Raw genomic sequence first — 22,733 nt, 5'->3', positions numbered from 1 at the left:
AATGGTACGGTACTTTTCACACTTGTCAGCATCGGCTTTCTTGGGGATAGGTATAACAACATTCTGCCGAAAATCGGATGGGACTTCTCCTGTCTCGTATATTTTACACACTAAATGGAATAACCTTGCCATGCTGGTTTCTCCTAAGGCAGTCAGTAATTCAGAGGGAATGTCATCAATTCCAGGTGCCTTGTTCCTACTTAGGTCACTTACAGCTCTGTCGAGCTCTGACCTCAAAATTGGGTCTCCCCTTTCTTCAGCATCAACAGCCTCTTCTTGTTCCAGAACTAAATTATCTACATCTTTACCTTGATACAACTGTTGGATATGCTCCTGCCATCTTTCTGCTTTGTCTTCTTTCCCTAGAAGTGGCTTTCCATCTGAGCTCTTAATATTCATATACATAGATTTTCTTTCTCCAAAGGTTTCCTTGATTTTCCTGTATGCAGCACCTACCTTTCCTAGAACCGTACATCCTTCGACATCCTTGCACTTCTCCAACAGCCATTCTTCCTTAGATACCTTGCCCTTTCTATCCACTTGATTCTTTAATCGCCTGTATTCTTTTCTGCCCTATTCATTTCTAGCGTTCTTGTATTTTCTACCTTGCCCTTTCTATCCACTTGATTCTTTAATCGCCTGTATTCTTTTCTGCCCTATTCATTTCTAGCATTCTTGTATTTTCGTCGTTCATCAATCAGGTATAGTATCTCCTGAGTTATCCACTGATTCTTAATTGATCTTTTCTTCCTTCCTAACATTTCTTCAGCAGCCCTACTGACTTCATTTTTCATGACTGTCCACTCTTCCTCTATTGTGTTTCCTTCAGCCTTTTCATTCAGCCCTTGTGCAACATGTTCCTTGAAACAATCCTTTACACTCTTTTCTTTCAACTTGTCTAGATCCCATCTTTTTGCATTCATTCCTTTCTTCAATTTCTTCAACTTCATATGGCATTTCATGACCAACAAGTTGTGGTCAGAGTCCACGTCTGCTCCTGGGAAAGTTTTACAATCCAACACCTGGTTTCTGAATCTCTGCAGAATCATAATGAAGTCTATTTGATACCTTCCCGTGTCTCCAGGTCTCGTCCACGTATACAGCCGTCGTTTGTGGTGTTTGAACCAGGTATTGGCAAGGACTAAATTATGATCATTACAGGATTCAACCAGCCGACTTCCTCTTTCGTTCCTTTGTCCCAATCCAAATTCTCCTCTTGTATTACCTTCTCTTCCTTGGCCTACCACTGCATTCCAGTCTCCCATCACAATTAGGTACTCATCACCTTTTACATATTGTATTAAATCTTCTATCTCTTCATATATTCTTTCGATTTCTTCATCATCCGCTGAACTAGTAGGCATATAGACCTGCACTATTATGGTGGGCATTGATTTGGTGTCTATCTTGACAACAATAATTCTTGCACTATGCTGGTCGTAGTAGCTTACCTACTGCCCTATTTTCTTGTTCATTATTAAACCAACTCTTGCATTACCCCTGTTTGATTTTGTGCTGATAATTCAGTAGTCGCCTGACCAAAAATCCTGTTTGTGCTGCCAACGTACGTCACTTATACCAACTACATCTAACTTTAGTCTATCCATCAATCTTTTCAGATTCTCTAACCTACCACAATGATTCAAACTTCTAACATTCCACGCTCCGACTCGCAGAATGTCAGTATCCATCTTCCTGATGATCGTCCCCTCTCGTGTAGTCCCCACCCGGAGATCCGATTGGGGACTAGTCTACCTCCGGAATATTTTACCGGGGAGGAAGCCATCATCAGTACATCATTCATACAGAGAGAGCTGCATGTCCTCGGAAGTTAGGTACGGCTGTAGTTTCCCGTTGCTTTCAGCTGCGTAGCAGTATCGACGCAGCTAAGCCATGATGAGTGTTATTACAAGGCCATATCAGCCAGTCATCTAGACTGCCGCCCTTACAACTTCCGAAAGGCTGCTACCCCCCTTTGATGAACCATTCTTTAGTCTGGTCTCTCAACAGATACCCACCTGATATGGTTGCACCTGCGGCTCGGCTATCTGCTTCATTGGGACACGCAAGCCTCCCCACCGCGGCAAGGTCACATGGTTTGCTATATCAACATGTAATATATGGACATATTTGTATATTTACACATCTTTACTAATTTATATGAAGGTGCACTAATCTTTCTTCAAGTTCCCGTATAATGTAAATGCTGTTTACCATCGTCCAGCTGTTTAGAGTCTTTTGAAAGAATTTCATAGACTTATGTCTTATTTCCAATGAGAGGTTGTTAACGGATGCCGTTCCTGTGTAGTTGTGATTTTTTGCATTTTCTTTAATCTAAAGTGAGGAGTGTCTATACCATTTCTTCTTCTTGTATTGTATTCATGTTTCTTCGTCCTGAATTGGTAATCAGGTTTTCTTTGATGTCCGTTTTCATTAGTAAGTGTATATTGGAAGAAGGGTCATTATCCCTAATTCTTAGAAAATGGTCTACATGATTGCTTCTCTGAAATTCCCTGTATGCACCTGATTGTTTTCTTTTGCCATATAAAAATATCCTGAACCCCTATGGAATTTCCACACATCATGGTTCCGTACTGTAGATGTGGATGTGTAGGTGTCATAGTAAGCAGATACTTTTTGAGGTTCGCTAACACATTTCTTGATTTTTGGGACAGTTTCATACATAGTTGTGTGTATGAACATTCCATCTCAATTTTTAGTCCAAATGGAATCCTAACGTCTTCACTGATTTGTTGCTGTCCTCCCTAGTGGTATTGCTTAGATGAAGTAAAATTTCTTCAGTTTTGTTGCTGTTTAGACCAATTCATTTCCTTTTAACCATGTCAATGACTCCTGAAATCTCTCATTGTTTTGAGCAACTACATTTTCTTATTCTTTATCTGCTGTTATGGCGGTAATATCATCTGCATAGATCACAGACTTGCCTGATAAGTTCCTAGGAAAGTCATTAATATATACAAGAAAAAGTAATGGCCCGAGTGTTGATGGTCAGCTGTTACCTTTTGGCTTCTGTTTGCGAGGAAAGATTTAATTAATGATAGTTCAAGACCCTTAACTCTATGTGATACTATATCAGTAATTGTGTTAACACATTCTACAGCTGTAGTTTTTGATTTTCCTGCCCTGAAAAGGAAGGATTCAATTAAGCTTGTATTGTGAAACTTGTATTTTAATACAAGTGCTACGGGTTGGTAGCTTTCTTATAAACTGGAACTATGATTTAATCTCCAGACAGTCTGCAAATCCCTTTCCTTCAATACCGAGTTTATGAGTGTAGTTGGGGGAGCACTATTAAATCAATAATTTCTTTAAACATGGAGTTGGAGAAACTGTAACAGTGTTCTGTTTTAGAATTATTTAAGTTGTTTGGCAATTTTTTCTTTCTGTTTTTAAATATCACTCTGTGTAACTTCTTCCTGCTGTCAGTTAATTTACCTCGTTTGATGCTGCTGGTTACCTAACATATCCATGACTATAGGTTGACTGACTGCCAAGATTGGCAACATTTTGTATTGAGTTCTTGAAAAGTGACTCAAGACATCCTGTCCAATAGGTGCTGATTCTTTTCGTACCGTTCTGCCTTATTTATAACTGCCAAGGTGGCTTTGCACTTGATTTTAGAGTTTCCAATGAAGTTTTCATTAGTCCTAACTCTTGCTACTTTAATTTCCCTCCTGTATATTTGCTTTACGTTGTTGTACCTATCCTTATCTTCTGAACTACCTTTCTTAGATTTCTTATAACAGGGTGTCATTAGCTTTCTGATGGCTGAAAGATAGTAAACCCATGTTCACTTGTTCTATTCTTTGTCTTATTTACTATCTTACTTCTTTTGCGACAGCTTACATTCAGGTGAGAGCTTATTTAAACTACATATATAGTTTAAAATTTCATTCTGCCAGTTTGTTTTCATTAATTTCTACCTCAACCTTGTTATATTTCTCTCATTTAATGACTTAAAACTCTTAATTTGCTTGGTATTATATGCTCCCTTACTTGCAAATGGAAATTTAAGCCAGAGACCTTTATGACAAGTCAACAGCGGCTCTGTGACCCCATTCCTTAGATTGTTTTTATGGACATTAGTGATGTTATCTAGAAAGGCTTTATCCCTAGTACGCTGAACATTTATGACATAAAAGTTTTAGACCTTAAGGAGTCACACAATAGAAATGTTTGTGTCCTGTAGAATGTTTATTTCATATCCCCTATAAAGGTAATGTTGAAATTCTTGAATTAGGAGTATGATATAGAGAAATAATTATCAGTTTGATATTAGAGAGCTTGATACTGGCCACTTCAAATCATTCTTTGTAAAAAAAAGTTAGGGAATGAGCATGAGAGTCCTAAAGGATGACATTAAGAGCCCTCATTGTTCAAACAAACACAGCAGCTGTTTTAGGACACTGTTCATGAATAGCACATGGGGCTGGTGTCCCTTGTTGAAGAGTTGTACCACAATATCAGAAATGGTAGGAAACCATTGCTCACGTCAAATAAAAATACATCATAAAGAAGTTTTTGAACAGATGAATGTGAAGGATGCTCACTGTGGAAGTGACAAAGGGATAACAGCTGACACAGAAAATAGAAAATTATGATGATAATGCTTGTTGTTTAAAGAGGCCTAACATATAGGTCATTGGGCCTAGAAAGTTTAGAAATGTGGGGTTGTCAAAATATATTGGAAGTCAGATGGATAGTTCAGGTGGCAAATAAAGACATAGTAAATAAGGTTGATCAGAGGAGAACATATTCATGCCCACCAACTGAGCGCAGTATTTAAAAGGCTGGCCCAGCTGTTAATGGCACAGCAAACAACAACAAATTATTTTCACAATAATTTCTAAACTAAACAAGATATGGAAACAATATTTTGCATGTACCTTATAGATATCCTCTAGTATCTCTAGAGGGTCTGGTAGCTAATATCACACTTCCTGAGTGAATAGGAACACCGCACTTTCCACAAAAATAGCGTGTTTCACTAATAATTTCATTTTTGTAGCACACTTTGCATCTTGTTGAGGGGAACTGTACTTTATTTGGTGGTGTAAAATTCAAGAGAATGTGCTCTTTTCTCTTCCCATCTAACCTAAATGAGGAGGTGGACTTGGAGCTAACGAAGTGGAGGGTGCTGAGATGTCGGAGACTTGTATGTCGGGTTCAGTTTTTCCTGGAGCAAGTTCCCTACTAATACCTGCATGAAATTAAGGAATGTTATTGTTTTTTTTTGAGGATATCAGTTCTGAAGGAGCCCAAATGCATTAGGAAGTGAGCAGTACAGTAGAAAACCTATTTAGGCCACTTTACTGCTTTCCTCATGAAACGAGAGAGTGCCGAGTATCAACACCATGCATGTGTTGATGATATTAAAATTAAAAATTAAATAATTGAAGTTCAACCAATTCAATACATAAAAGAAAGAAATGTAGTAATTACATTCTTATTTAAATGGGACCGGTTTCGACTCTAGTCCAGGTCATCGTCAGCCGTAAAAACAAGTAGGCGAAATCACACAATGTTTATGAATATTGGAGAAATGGGTCAGATTCACACTCTGTCAGGCACAAAGTCACAACACTATCAAATAATATATGAGGATTATAAATAAACTTGAAGTCGCAGACGAATAGATTTGTAGAAGCAAACCGCCAGTTCCCGGTGATCAGCGCGGCACATTCAAGGTCATGCGCTGCGGTCTCGAACGCCAAAGTAGAGTGGAGAATGTCTTGAAGGTCCAATATTTGTCTCGGTTGCAGGATGTTAAGTACGTATATAAAAAATATACGACGCAAATCAGTATAATTGAATGAGAACTTGTGCTCCTGCTAAGTTCTTGGAAAACAGTTGACTTGAAAAAACAATTGTAAAGAGAAAAAAATGTAGTAAAAAGCGCAATATCGGAAAACAAATGAAAACTTATATGCACAGTGCGCTATTTTTTAAATTGAAAAAATTATTAGGACATGATTGGAGTAGTCGAAGTTGGCGCAAGACAAGAGTTAAAATTTGAAAGAGGAGAACCGAAATGAAGGTCGATTGGTTTTTTTTTTTTTTTTTATAAATAGAGAAGGTAGAATAAATTAACAGAGGAAGAGTGATAGTGATAAAAGAGAAAAAATAAAAGAGATTGAAGTTAGATGGTATTGAGGAAGGATAAGATAGGGAAAATGAAGGAGGGGTAGTTTAGGGTGGGTTAGGAGGGTGGGTTATTGGAGGTAGAAAATGTGGGTGGGAACTTTGTAAGGCATGGAAAATAGAATTGGGGTTTTGGAATTTGGAATTTTTGAGAAGAAGAATTAGGAAGTCAAAAAGGATATTGGGTTTTTCAGAAATGTCGTTTAAATTGAAATTAGGGTTGAAGTACTGGTCAAGGTGGATAAAGCAATTTTCAGTAATGTTTAAGAGGGGGCCTTTGTTAATGATTTTAAGTATATTCATGTCATTGTTAATACTGGTGAAACTATGCTTGGAGTCTTGTATGTGCTGTCCTATGGCAGAGAATCTGTTGTATTTAATGGCGTTGACATGTTCAGAGTACCTGATATTGAAGTTGCGGCCAGTTTGTCCGACGTAGGAGGAATTGCAGTTGTTGCATTTGAATCTGTATACACCAGATTTAGAAAAAGCATTAGACTTATTTAGAGATTTAGAGTTGTGTAAGATATCAAGATTTCTATTGTTAGTTCTAAAAGAAATTTTCATGTTATGTTTTTTAAAAATATTAGTTATTTTATAAGCATCCTGAGTGAAAGTGAAGGTGGAAAAAGCAGTTAGTATTATTGTGTCTTTAGATAAAGTGGTTTTTGGACGGTGTTTGAATTTGTTGATGATGCGGTTTATGAAGGAGTTGTTAAAGCCATTAAATTTAGCAATGTTGCGGATGGTGTTTAATTCATTATTTAAATCTTTTTTGGACATAGGGGTGTTGAAGGCACGAAAAATTAAGCTGTTATAAGTAGCACGTTTCTGAGCTTGGGGGTGCGAAGAATCTTGTCTTATTGTAGTTGCTGTTTGGGTTGGTTTTCTGAAAATTTTGTAAGATAAAGAGGAAGGATGTCTAGTAATAGTTAGGTCTAGAAAATTAAGAGTTTGGTTGTGTTCTGATTTGAGGGTGAATTTAATGTTAGAGTCTAAGTTGTTGAGATGAAGAAGTGTAGAGGCTGCGTTGGTTGATTCCTCATTTAATATTACTAATGTGTCGTCGACATATCTCGCCCAAAAGAGGATGTTGGAGAAATTATTATTATTATTAATTTTAGTGTTTTCTAAGAAGTCGAGGTAAATTTCAGCAAGAATGCCAGAAGCTGGTGAGCCCATAGCCAAGCCATCTTGTTGATAAATGGTGTTGTCAAAGGTAAAATAATTATTGTTGAGAACTAATTTTAAAATAGACATGAAGTCTTGAATTTCAAGTTTACTTAGGTTACTGAATTTGTTCAGGTTGTTGTTTATAATGGGGAATAATTTTGAAATTGGAATACTAGGGTACATGTTCACAATGTCAAAAGAATGGAGAGAAAAATTTGGTTGGATTTCAAAATTCTTTAATTTGTTGATTAGATCAGAAGTGTTTTTGATAGATTTGTTGGATAAAAATTGATAATTTTTTAGTAAAAATGTTTGGATAAATTTAGAAGTGTTGTATAGGGGACTGGGTCTGTAATTGATTATTGGACGGATGGGAATGTTAGTTTTGTGAATTTTAGGGAGTGCTTTGGCAGTGGGTAGTCCTGGGTTCATGTTTATTAATTTAGTTTTTTCTTGGTGAAGAAGAGTGTGAATCTGACCCATTTCTCCAATATTCATAAACATTGTGTGATTTCGCCTACTTGTTTTTACGGCTGACGATGACCTGGACTATGGTCGAAACCGGTCCCATTTAAATAAGAATGTAATTACTACATTTCTTTCTTTTATGTATTGAATTGGTTGAACTTCAATTATTTAATTTTTAATGTTAATATTTTCAATACGGAACAATGAAATTTTTATCTTTAAATGTGTTGATGATAGTCAGTGACAGATTTGTTTGTTTCTGCCGAGTGGATAGTAGTTACCATAGTCCCTCCAAGAAACAAGCAATATATCCTCGTCCCTCCTGAAAGTAATTTTGCCCCGTTTGAGAATTGCCTAGGGTTCCTTTAGATCTTTCAGTACACACATATTGTTCCACATACGGCAGTGTTCTGTTACCGTAATTGTTTTGTGAGTCCAATGCTATTGTAATAATTATTCATATATACTGTATACCCTGACCAAGATAATTTTCAAGCAGCTGAAAAACTGGGCTTTGTAAATTCGCACTACTTGAATCATATTTAATGAGTTTACAGATTTACCCCATGTTAGACTCACAAACCATCCTTGCTAAAATCCCATATTTTATTATTTTACCGGGGTTGTACATACGGAATCTTTGGCGCCCTCGTCCCTCATCCGGAACAATTTTCTGTTTGCAAATGTAAAGCTCTGTAAATCTGTCACATAGTTTCTGTAAAATGGGTCTAATTTTATATAATTTGCTCTTATCTGCTGCTGTCACTAAAATGGAGAAATGAGAGGATATTTTCGAAACAATTTCCTGACATGGTGTTTGAGAAAATAGGATCATCTGTGCAGTACATTCTGAGAAATTGTTTACTAATGATGCTGGTATTGAGCATCAAACCCAGGGATTGTCTCACTTCTGAAACTGTCACTAGATTCCAGGTTTGTGTAAAAGAATGTTTAGAGAAGGGACGTGGTGCAACACTGGCGCACAGGTTTTCAAGAAATTCAGCCTATCTTGGCTATCATCAGCTAGCAGTCATTAGACAAAATTACAAAGATGTTACGTTAGAGCATGCGGATGTCTAATGAAAAATGGAAGTAAAATATATTGCAGTATGTTGCATTAAAATATCTCTGATTAAAAGTGGTGATGGTTAAACTAAAACCTATTGATTGAGCATGGACATGAGTACATAAACACATTAAAATATATATGCCGCATCATAAGACACTAAAAAATATAGTACACTAAACACATTAAAACATGGTATATTTTAAAAAAAGTCTATTAAAATTTGAGTTCATGTTGCGTTGCATTCATTCTTCAATCATCTTGTAGTTCTTGTGTTGATTAAGTTGTATTAGGTGAATATCGAGAATGTTCTATGGCTGATATACTTTGTATTGGTATGTTATAAGAACTCTTGTCATTAAAATTTGAAAATTGAGTACTGTGCAATTCAACTGTTGATGTAGTCAGAAAAGATTTATATATACAGCAAGATAGGGTTTAATTTTAGAGCAGTTGGTACACAACCTCCGCAGCAACAACAATAAAAACCATATAACGTGCATAGACGAGAGAGTTGTCACCACCAACTGCTCTAAAATTAAACCCTATCTTGCTGTATATATAAATCTTACCTGACTACATCAACAGTTGAATTGTACAGTACTCAATTTTCAAATTTTAATGACAAGAGTTCTTATAACATACCAATACAAAGTATATCAGCCATAGAACATTCTCGATATTCACCTAATACAACTTAATCAACACAAGAACTACAAGAGGATTGAAGAATGAATGCAACGCAACATGAACTCAAATTTTAACAGACGTTTTTAAAATATACCACGTTTTAATGTACTATATTTTTTAGTGTCTTATGATGTGGCATATATATTTTAATGTGTTTATGTACTCATGTCCATGCTCAATCAATAGGTTTTAGTTTAACCATCACCACTTTTAATCAGAGATATTTTAACGCAACATACTGCAATATATTTTACTTCCATTTTGCATTAGACATCCGCATGCTCTAACGTAACATCTTTGTAATTTTGTCTAATGACTGTAAATTTGTGTGCTAGCTGATGATAGCCAAGATAGGCTGAAACCGGTACTAGTGCAATAATTCATTCACAATAAATGTATTGATCAGTGGAAAATTTTTCTTGTCTATTACATTGAATCCAATCAATACGGAATATGAAACTTATAAATAATATCCGGGCTAACTCGGATATGATCCAGAGCCTGGACACGCGCTACAAGAAATAACTCGGATATGGGCATGAATGTTTGATAGGTTGCATGTTGATTAAATCAGGACTCATTCTGTTCATTTTAAAGGAAAGTATATGAATTAGGAATTTGGTAGGGCAATGATGCAGATTAAAATAGGTGTAGGTTGTAATAGGGTGTTGCGACATCAAGCCGGTCTACAGACTAGAGGGGCCAGTGATAATATAGAATGTCTCACCACAGTTCAGTGGATGGGGTATTTTTTAAATAAAAGCCATGTCCCCATGATTTGGTTGTGTGGCTGTATTACTGAGAGCTTTCGTGGCTGGTCTATAAATTTATTACCCCAATAATAATTTAAAGATATGTATTGTAATACTAGGTTGATGCTTTCACGGTCTGTAATTGTAGATGTGGTAGTAAGCTTTTGGCATTGGCTGTGTTTGTTAGGGCTCCACGCCTTCTCTTTCTTTCCTTGACATAGCCTCAATGTTCATTCTGTGTTTTGTTTCTGTAGAAAGTCCGTGGATGTAATTCACAACTCCAGCTCAGTTCCTGTGTGACATGGACCAGAAAGTAGAGATCAAGGAGGAACTTGTAGGAGCAGTGAGTACATCATTTGTAAGTATCATTCTAGAATGCTTTATAGTGATTGGAACTTAATTCACATTTAACAACTCTACCTTATTGGAAGTAAACTCTCATAATATACAGTGCTGTAATTTGTGCTCATAGATGTTCAGTCTCCAGCCCTAAGGCTGGTTGGATCCTCAACAGCTCTGCCATCAGCTGTCATAGATGGCCTAGGCATCACTGAAGAGGCGTACTAGGGAAATGAGGAGTGAGGTAGTTTCCCGTTGCTTTCCTCACCGAGCCAGAAGTTGCTATTACATATCAGTCTGCCAAGCCCACTGAAATGCATGCATCAACCGACCCTATGAGCAACGTTTTCACACCATTCATTGCAGGGACTGGCTGCACAAGGAATGGCATTACTAGCATCGCTCATAGCTCAGTCACTTTCATATTGTCAAAGCCAAGGATAAGACAGAGACAGATCAATGAAAGTAAGAAAATTGCTCTAGCCCACACCAGAAGACATAGTGCACTGTAAACACTAGGTCCTGCCAGCAAAGGCATCATAGAGGGTTATTCTCAATAATTCATCACATTTTAATATCTAGCTGTAGTACCTGGTGTTGCTCAAATGTTTACCTTTAGCATTTGTTAATTATGAAGTTAATTGCTTTAGATTTCTTTATTGTGATGTTCATTGACATTTTACAAATATTTAAGTTGTATTAGGTTATTTTGTTTCATGTTAAACTTTGTCTTAGTGGCAGCCAGCATGTATAGTCCGGGTAGTAGGTGATCCTTTTAAGTAAGTGATAAACTGTATGCGTTCATGCATTGCGTTCTGGATGTTATGTAGATTGTTACCGTGTTTTGGTGGATCGCAGAGAGGTGAAAGAAGGTGCTGGGTTTGAATGGGTCTAACTACGATGTCAAAATTTGAATTAAAAGTTTAAATAAAGGTTATATTTCTTTCAAATAAACAAATTTAACAAATTTTCACTTGGTGAAATAACAATGAAATCTCAGGTACAGTGCCAATTCGCTCACAAGGGTGGAACACCCCAGAATAGAGAATTCAACAGTTTTGGGTTTCGAGCCCTCAGTTTACACATAGAGGTATAGAAATCTCCCAAATTCAAGAGCACTTGCTCCAAAAGTTACAATATTTAGCCTTCCACCTCACTAGAACATGCTCTCAATTTCTAACAGCCTACTCCAGATCTCTGGCCTCTCTCGGAGTGTCTACTACCCAACCTACTGGGCCTTCGTGGAGAAAGAATAACTCCTAACGGGGCTCTTGGCCCGGTGATACAAGCTACTGAGGTGTCACGAATAAAGGTTAATTTAATGCATTACGGAAAAGAAGAAAAGAAGGTAACGCACTCTATCCCCGAATTACAGTTAAAGATTTTATGAAATTTTTACATTAGCCGAACAAAATTTTACATTTTAGAAAAGGTTGGTTATGTAGTTAGAAATTCGGACCTTCTCTTCAGATAAATTTCTGGAGACACCAATAAAGATAGAATTTATGTGGCCATTAGCTGGCTGTTGTTCTGCCCGCTGAAGAATGAGGTGCCCCGCCTCCTGTCTTAACACACACTCTTATGCCTATTACTCACGGTAAAATATTTCTTAAAATTTGTTGTACAATTAATTTTATAAAGATTTGGTGAAAACAAGTTGTGTTGCTCATGGTAAAATTATTTTATAAAATCCGTGGAAGCATCAGGATGGCCATTTATGAACTCACTTCTGAACTGAGATGTATATATGCTGCCATCTATCGCTAAACTTTTAAACCAAGAATCAGCTGTTCATCTTAGAGTGTGTTTGAGAGTACGCCTCCAACAAACAAAGCAAAACTTGCTGCTTTAGCTGCAATTATATGTTGTACAGTGGTAAAAAAGAAAGAAAAGAAATGCCAGGAAATGGTGGACCAGGGATTGGATCAAATGAAGAGAAGAAGGTAGAGGATTGCTGTCCTTGGTCGAAAATTAGTTGAGGTTAGAAGACCAGCATTCATATAGGAATTTGGCGATTGTGTTTTCTGCCTCTCTTCTTGCACTTCTGTCATGGTAAAGTGGCGTTTTAAGTTCATACAAACAAGTCGTCCAGTAAAACACTAACAGCTTCCTTAGCCCACCCGGATCCTGCCATTTTAGAAAGAAGTGTTTGTTTACAATCTTCTCACAACATAGAGCGAGCGTTATCGTGATGTCAGCTTCGCTGATTGGTTCATTTCGTAAAATTAATTTTATGGAGTAGAATATGTCCTATTTTATGAAAAATTTTATCAAAGGTTTTACAAACCTTGAATTTGACCGTGAGCAACAGAAATTTTATAAAGTTAAATTATTGTACAAAAAATTTGACAGAAAAATTTGCCGTGAGCAACAGGCATTAGAAATTCGGCGATCAGATGACAAGGTAGCCACAGCAGCCGCAGTTTATATACACGAAAGGAAGGTTCGAGAGGATTCTGGACTAATCCGGATACACCCTCTCAATTTTATTGGCCAATTCAAAATTTTACACCCAAAAACCCAGAAGAAGCCTGTGATAAGCTGAAAAATAAGTACAGAAAATTAGTGATTGGTCACATTCAAAAACTGCGGAATGAGAGGGAAGTGTTTCAAACCTTGAAATATATATAAAATAAATGAAAGTTGATTTACTTGAAAAAACCTATAAACACAAAATTTCTTTCAATAACAAATAGTTCTTCCTTGCAGCAAAGTGCGTGACCTTAGTTTTTGTACTGCCATCTATGGAGAAAAGTTCAAACTTCTTGAAGTAAACAAACACAAGGCGAATAAATTCTGTCAGTTTAGGCAACTTCACAATAACACAATTACTCAGTACTTCAATGGTGACATCTTCTGATTAATGTCCCAACTTCTGTAGTAGCAATTTCACCTTTTGGTCGATAGAGGAGTTCATTAAGGCGCTTCTTTTGAATGAGCGGGATTGAGGTGTAACTGATTCCAGCTGTCATTGGGACTGTCACCAATCAGCCTACCAACTCCGATAACTGTGCAAAACTTTGTCATTTTAGACATTTTGTTTTTCATCCTTTCTCAGTCCACATGCCAATGATGGCTGGACTTCGACTTAACTAGCGTCCAGACTCCCAGAAAGATGGATCAGTCATATCAGGAATGAAGATCACGCCCTCATGTCATGGCCTCCACACTCTCCTGACCTCACCCCTTGCGAATTTTTCTTATGGGATTATGTAAAAGACTCAGTTTTTATGCCACCATTACTGGCTGATCTAACAAAACTGCAGGCCTGCATCATGAACACCTTTGGTCAAATTGACAGCGACATGCTACGTCGGGTGTGGGATGAACTTGACTATAGAGTTGATGTTTGTAGAGTCACTCATGGAGCATATCGAGCACTTGCAGACTCAAAAACACTTTGTGAGCTTTTCTGTCTATATAATTTTGTAATGTTATAACAAATAATAAACGAACAGGAATTGTTTGAAACCGCTCAAATCATTTGTGTGTATCCTGTATGGCACCGCATCCCTTCTGGCTGGGGCATCTGTATGTAGTTCTGTTTCGCATCCTTACTCGTATATGCTCAGAACTGGTTCCTCCAACAAGGCCTGTTTTATCTTCATGAAGGCTTTCTTCTCTTCTGCTCAAACTTAAAGTTGACTCCCGTAGGTGACATGCGCGTCGTGATGAGGATAAAATTATGATAGAGACGACACTTACACCCAGCCCCCATGCCAGAGAAATTAACCAATTATGGTTAAAATTCCTGACCCTGCCGAGAATCAAGCACGGGAGCCCTGTGACCAAAGGCCAGCGCGCCGGACACTGTTTCCAATGTTGAAATGAAGTAGTGCGTCAACCCTGTCCCCGCCTCACGTCTTTCCCAGTACAGTGATTACATAATATAATTATATCCAATGAAAATACAAACATATAAAAGAAATGAATTCATTTACACATTTTTTAAGTCACACAGTGATACTTTGGACATACGAGAAAGATTGTAACGCGACCAAGAACGGAATTTTCCAACAACTCTGAGTAAAAAGAAGCCTTACAAATTTATAACAGTTTTTCCTTACATACAATTTACAAAATATACATTTAATGTTAACCCAGTCAATACTTACAATACCACATTTTGTGGTTAAATAATTATAAAAGATAGAAAAGTTGTGAACATGTTTCGCCCTTCTTAATAGGCATCATCAGCACAATGGATAATCTAAAAACAAATAATTACAATTAAGAACATTTACAATTATTGGTCATATAGAATTGGAATGAGATGTTGTGATGTTAAAAGTTATTTTTGATATCATGATTAGAAAGTTTGACGCGAATGTTACAAACACAAGTTAAAACTATTCTAGTACATTTTTACAATATTGTCTAAAAAATATATATATTGGAGAGGTTTTTTAATCGGCATTCGTCTGGAATTGAAATGGATCCTCTTCTTTTAACTTTTGGTGAAAGTCAATATTATTGTCATGTTCACCACCAAGCAGATTTGAAGAATAAGATATGTATAAAACATATGTTCCTATTGTAGAAATTAGGTCAGGAATGAACAATTGATGTTTCTTCTGGAGTTAAATTGGTTGAAACACATTCAGGTGAGAATACGTTGAAAAGGAATATACGTTGAAAATTTATCCGATGTACAAGTTGGAATGGTTAACGCTATAACAGTATTCTTCCAGATTGTTGTGTAAATCTCAATGGTTAGAACTGCAGAGGAATATAAAAGAGCATTTAATGTGTATGTATCAATAATTCATGCGGTTGTACAGTGTTATGGGTTACGTAAAAATGGATACTTACTCGAATGCCGTGGAGTGTTTATCTTGTTCTGTTATTAGCGTTAGTCTGACTGGCGTTCCTGCTACGTGTATTGTATGGGTGTGGCGGAGGTGGGGGACGGGTTGAGGGAGGGAGCAATTGGACGTAGTAATATGTATTGGTATTGGTACGGGAGGGGTATTATTTGGAGGGGGAATTGTAGGTTTAGTATTCGGGGGGGTAAGTGGAGTTGTTGAATTGACAACTTTTAATGTATGCAGAATTTTCTTTTGATTTGGGATAACTGTTTTCAATAACTTAGGTATTAATGTGTATAAAGAACTCTTAATCGCCGTGTCGTCATTAAAGTTGCGATCTTTATTAAATGTTTTGTCCAGATAAATATAAATAATTTCTAATTCATTTAGTAGTTCTCCCTTGTTAGTATTCCTTATTATTGTCAGATCTTTTTCTGTTGAGGTAAAATGGTGGCCCGTTTCCTTCATGTGTGTACTCATAGCGGAATATTTGTTATGTTTGTCGGCATTGAAATGTTACATATATCTTGTAATAAAACTTCTTCCAGTCTGGCCAACGTATGAATAACTACACTGCGAATATGTCAACCTGTATCTGAATATTTGGTGGTATTATTATTATTATTATTATTATTTATTTTATTATAATTAAAAAATATGTTCTGTGTAGTATTGGTTGTTCTGTAAGCTACGTTCATATTATACTTGTTGAAGGTATTAATAATTGGTCGATAGTTTGGCTATTATATGTGAAAACGGCATGTTTATTTCTGTTCGGCCTATCTGGTTTGAGGTTAGTGGATAGCTTGTTTTTGATCCTATATATCAGACGGTTTATCATTTCAACTTTTATCCATTGGTTACCGCAAGATTTCTTATGTAATTTAATTCAGTTCTCAAATTTATGGGAGATAAGGGGATTCTTAAGGCTCGCTATATCAGCCTGTAAAAAGATGCCTGTTTTTGTGATCCAGGATATAATGAAGAATTATTTATTGTAATTGACGAGTGTGTAGGCTTTCTGTGAACTTGATATTCAAAGGAGTTATTAGATGGGGTAACTTTTATATCCAAAAATTTTAAAGAGCCTCCATCTTCATCTTCTTTTGTAAAATTTACATTGGGCTTGACCCTGTTTAATTTATCTAATATTTCATTACTACTGGTGACATTCTTGTCAATTATGACAAATGTGTCATCCACAAACCTTAACCACAAGCTAATTCCTTTTATGTTGGTTTTAATTTTTGTGTGACCGAGCTCGATAGCTGCAGTCGCTTAAGTGCGGCCAGTATCCAGTAATCGGGAGATCGTGGGTTCGAGCCCCACTGTCGGCAGCCCTGAAGATGGTTTTCCGTGGTTTCCCATTTTCACACCAGGCAAATGCCGGGGCTGTACCTTAATTAAAGCCACGGCCGCTTCCTTCGACTTCCTAGGCCTTTCCTATCCCATCGTCGCCACAAGACGTATCTCTGTCGGCGCGACGTAAAACAAATAGCAAAAAAAAAATTTTTGTGTGCTCAATCATATCCATATCGGCTAGGATACCCGAAATAGGGTCTCCCATCGCCAAGCCATTCTGTTTGTAAATTCTACCATTAAACGTGAAATAGTTATTATCTAATGCAAATTTTAATATAGTCATAAATTCTTCGATCTCCATTTACTGAGGTTACTGTATTTACTGATATTGTTGTATACGGTGTAATATTAATAGTGTCTTTAATCGGAATATTTGAAAACATGTTAACTACGTCGAAAGAGCACATTATATGATGGGATTGTAAGTTGAATTCGTTAAGGGTCTCGCAAAAATCAATTGAATTCTTTAATGGTTGCTTGTTATTAATTGTATAGTGTCGTTTGAGGAAGTTATGAAAGTATTTAGAAATTTTGTAGGTTGGATATCTTTCTTATGTATTTTGGGGAGGGCTCTAGCTTTAGGGAGGCTGGGATTCATGTTTGTGAGACTTTGTTGTTCCTGGTCATTAAAAAGAAATGTTGATTTTTTTAGCAATGACTTTATGTTTCGTTGTATTCTTGCTGTCGGGTCTTTGTTTACTATTGTGTAGTTGTTATCATTAAGAAAATCTTCTGGTTTTTGGATACATGCATGTCTGTCTAATAGAACTATTGAGCCTCCTTTATCAGCTTTGGTTACAATGATGTTGTTATTATCTATTTTTGTCTTCATGTTCTGTATTAATGTATGTTGTTCAGGGTCAAAATTAGTGTTCGGGTTTTCTGCTAACCTTGGGAGTTTTTTCTTTATATCAGTTCTTAAATCGTTTTGTACATCACAAGTTAATTTGGAAATGTTACTTTCTATTTCAGCTATGGTATTTATAATATCGACCTCTTTATTTTTGTTAGGCCAATTATATTTGGGACCTTTGTATAAGAGTTCTATCTCTTCATTTGAAAACTGTGTATTTGTCAAATTTGTTACTATAGCTGTGACAGAATGCATTGGATTTGTCTTCTGTTTGTCTGTATTTAGCCTAGAATGTTGAGATTGGGTTTTTTTTTAGCTGAATAAGTTTTTTGGCGAGTGTTGTCTGTTTTTTGTCCATTAGCTGTGTTAGTTTGTAGTTTACTTACTTCCATTCTAATGGGACTAATTCTTAGGATACTATTAAATGTGTTTTATGTAGTTGCAAGTTCAAATGGGCTTTCTTCTGGTATCTTATTTTAATTTCATTCCTCAACCAAATGTCATTTACTCTATTTTGTACCGTGTGTGCGGTTGTACTGTTCAAATTCTTCCTTTGCGTCAATCTTAAAAATTTTGGGATCAATTTCAATTTCAGGCAGTTTTTAAAAAAATAGTTATGTCCTTACTTAGTTTACATATTTTTGTTTTAAGATTAAGAAATTTGTTCATTTGGTATTTTGCCCGGTTGGCTACAAGTCATTAATCTCATTTTTTGTCCGTATTGACGACAGTGATTACATACAATTTACAAAATATACATTTAATGTTAACCTGGTCAGTACTTACAATACCACATTTTGTGGTTAGCGACTTATTCTCCGACTTTGCCTATCAAATTTAGTTAAGATAAGACCACTAATAACATAAATATTTGAGAATTAATTTAAGGCTTTCCCCTAAACTACCATTTCACTCACCTTAAATAAAAATGATTTATAGCGTAGATTGTAGGGGCTCACCCCCGACTTTACGTACTGATTTTCATTAAATTCTATTCAACCGTTTTATCGTGATGTGTGTACAGATAGACAGACCGACAGAAATTACGGAAAAGTAAAAAGTGCATTTCCTTGTTACTGTGGACACGACCGATGCAGAAATACCATTATTTTTAAATTCTGAGCAATGTACAGACAAAACTCTTATTTTATATGTACTGTATAGATGTATAAAACATCCCATTGTATGTTGTGTTAAAATTTGGATTTGATCAAATAACGTGTTTTTGGAGACGCAGAGGTACCGGAATGTTGTCCCGCAAGAGTTCAACACGAGGCTGAGATATTTGAGCAGCTTCCAATACCACTGCACTATCCAGGATCGAACCTGCCAAGGGGCAGAAGGCCTTTGAGCCGTTGTGAGAGTCTCTTTGTCTTTACAAAGACGGATTTGAAGTCGTGTGTTTTCGTCTAAGTTTTTAATAATAAATGTTACAGCATCTAAAGATCCATTAGTTCTATATTTCATGACTTGAGTGGAGTGTAATTAGAGTAACTACTAAGCTTAAACAATACCACTTCATTCTCGCACTCAGTGACGTCAGGCGCTTTAGCCAATAGCAGCGCTGCTCTCCGGAATGACCTATCTGACCTGTGAATTATTCTAGTTACGTTGGAAAACCCCATTTCCAAGAAATACATGGTTTGTAAACGACGGTTTTGTATACCTACGCGTTATGAAACTCTGAAACGGTGCTGGTGAAGAACGCAACAGCTGAGGGGCACTGCAACTTCCCTCTGTAGGTGGGGGTATTAGAATAACACCCACAGTACCCTCTTCCTGTCATAAGAGGCTACTGAAGGGCACCCCATGGGTTCTGAACTTGGGAGTCTGGGTTGGCGACCACGGAGCCCGTAGCTGAGTCCTAGCTTTATTTCCACTTACTTGTGCCTGGCTCCTCACTTTCATCTATCCCTCTTCTTCAAGTGCCATCTCCTTCTTTTTTTGGTAGTTGCTTTACGTTGCACCGACACAGATAGGTCTTATGTCGACGATGGGACAGGAAAGGGCTAGGAGTGGGAAGGAAGCGGCCGTGGCCTTAATTAAGGTACAGCCCCAGCATTTGCCTGGTGTGAAAATAGGAAACCATGGAAAACCATTTACAGGGCTGCCGACAGTGGGGTTCGAACCTACCATCTCCTGAATACTGGATACTGGCCGCACTTAAGCGACTGCAGCTATCGAGCTTGGTTCATCTCCTTTCAGAAGATCGGCTACCATCATCGAGATTCTTGCTTTGGATGTTGCTCAGTAGTGGAAGAGTTGAACCAAGTTTTCAAATTATCAATCAAAGGAATGCACCTTCTTCCTGGTCTTCTTTTGCCGTGTATCTTCCCCTGAATAACCAGCTGCAGTAGACAATATTCTCTTCTTTCATCTATCCTATCCAACCACATTGGGTCAACATTAGTTCTTTCCCGACCCCGACGGTATTACGTATGGAGGCCTATGGAGTCTTTCATTTTCACGCCCTTCGTGGCCCTTGTCTTTCCTTGGCCTATACCTTCATTTTTCGAAGTGTCGGATCCCTTCCATTTTTTTTGCTCTGATTAGTGTTATATAGAGGATGGTTGTCTAGTTGTACTTCCTCTTAAAATAATAATCACCACAACCACCACCAGACTGCAACTGAAAAACGGTTATATTCTTGTAACTGTTTCATTCAACAACGGTTGTGTTCCCGAAACGGTTGCGATCTATCTGTCCCAGCTGTAGTGGGTATTACAAACAGTGATACATGCACGGAGCCTCAAGGAGGTTTGTAATGTAGAAACAGTGGAGGTCCGCCTGCAAGCCTCGTATCGAGAGCAAGGGAAGCAGTGCAGCGGTGAGTTACCGTGCACACTAGTAATAAACGTAGAGTTTTACCAATATCCAGAGGCGATTCTAGCCCTGGGGGGAGGGGCTCGGTTTTAGTGAAATAATGATTTTAAAGTTCCTTGATTAATAAAGAGATTGATAATTTCATATATAATGTATTTTCGTAAACATGGTTACTTTTCTTTTGAATTCTGTTATCAAGACTTACAATCAAACCAATCAATACTGATCTGCATTTAGGGCAGTTGCCCAGGTGGCAGATTTCCTATCTGTTGTTTTCCTAGCCTTTTCCTAAATGATTTCAAACGAATTGGAAATTTATTGAACGTCTCCCTTGGTAAGTTATTCCAGTCCCTAACTCCCCTTCCTATAAATGAATATTTGCCCCAGTTTGTCTTCTTGAATTCCAACTTTATCTTCATATTATGATCTTTCCTACTTTTATAAACGCCACTCAAACTTATTCGTCTACTAATGTCATTCCACGCCATCTCTCCGCTGACAGATCGGAACATAGCACTCAATTGAAATAATAACATTAAGTTATTTATTAGACCACCTAATCAATACAAAATCGTCTTGGATAATTTACATAAATTTGTTAACTAATAGTGGTACATGTTTCGCCTTCCCTGAAGGCATCATCAGCCATAGTCTTAACCTTAAATTAAAAATAAGCGTCTAAATAACATGTAATAATAAAATGAATTTTAAAATCTTGAAGAGATTTGAAGTAAAATAACGTTAAAAATAACAATGATGGTTTAAAAATACAATGTGATGAGATATAACAGCGGAAGTATTAACAAAATTAACATTAGAAGGCTGCTAAAATAAGTGCAATGGATAAAACAACAGATTGTTATAAAACAAGTAGTAAGATTGCATAAAAATAAAGTTGATAGTCTGGCGGTTATAATTAGACGATGGCGAAAAATCGTATACAATCAAAGTAAAGAAGAGAGAATAAAAGTCAATGTTAGTCGAGAGATCCGAAGTTAATCATGATCTTCAAGATAAAAGACGAAAGTCAGAGGCATATGGTGAAGTTGTAGAACACGTTGAGGATATGAAGTTGTAGAATAGAAGTTGAAGAACAGTTTCAAATAGGATCTCTATGGACCATCTCAAAATTTGAAGTAATGCTCAAATGTTGTTAATTGTGAATTTGTAGATATTCTAGTTGAAAAAGCATATAATAGTGGAATCTGTAAAAGGAAGCAAGAAATGTGGAGTTAATTGTGTGAAAAGATATTTGAAAATATTGAAGTAGAATTGTGTGCACTTGCCATTTGACGGTGACAAAGATAGCTTGTAACGTTATGAGTTAGAATTATTTGCAACAGTAGACTTCTTGCTACGTGTGTTATAGCTGAAGGTTTGTGCTGGAGGGGGATCTGTTTGCGTTGACGTAACTATTGGAGGGGGGCTGCTATTGGTGGGAGGGAATGAAGAGAGCGTATTACTGCGCGTGTTGTATCGGTGTAAGGCTATTGGAGGGAGCGATGTTACGGTGGGTGTGGCTATGGGTTTATTGGTTGTATTTGAATTAGAGGTACTAGCGGCGGGGGGAAGGGAGGGGGGTATATTAGCTGTAGGGGAGGTGGGAACGCTAACTGATGTGAGGTTGAAGATTTTTAAGAATATGTTGGTGAGGGGAGTTGATTCTCGTAATAAAATAAGAATCTTTTCATACAAGGGGCTTTTTTTTATCAATAGTGTCATTTAGGTTCTTATCTTTATTAAAATGTTGGTCGAGGAAAATAAATAAGTTTTCATATTCTGTCATGAGTTTACTTTTATCGACTCTTTTTAGGATATGGAGGTCTTGTTCAATTGTGGTGAATTTATGCCCTGTGTCCCTCATGTGGTTGGCCATTGCGGAGAATTTGTTGTGTCTTTGGGCATTGTAATGCTCGGCGTATCTGGTGGAGAAGCTGCGGCCAGTTTGGCCAACATAAGAAAAATTACATGTAGAGCATTTCAATCTGTATATTCCTGATCCAGAGTAACTATTGTCTGTGATGTTAATAGAGTTGTGATTGAAGAATAAATTACGATTGGTGTTTTTTGTTGTGTAGGCTATTTTTATTTCGTGCTTCATTAATGAATTGGTTATCGGATAAATGCTATGGTTAGTGAACGTGAATTTAGCATATTTTGGTTTGACGGGTTTCAATGGAGTTAAATTTGTAGCTAGTTTCAGTTTGGTTTTATTAATGATTTTATCAATCATACTC

This window comes from Anabrus simplex, chromosome 12 (assembly GCF_040414725.1).
Source record: "Anabrus simplex isolate iqAnaSimp1 chromosome 12, ASM4041472v1, whole genome shotgun sequence".
Taxonomy (NCBI): Eukaryota; Metazoa; Arthropoda; class Insecta; order Orthoptera; family Tettigoniidae; genus Anabrus; species Anabrus simplex.
The sequence above is the reverse complement of the archived record's forward strand: the minus strand, read 5'-3'. Positions refer to the sequence as shown.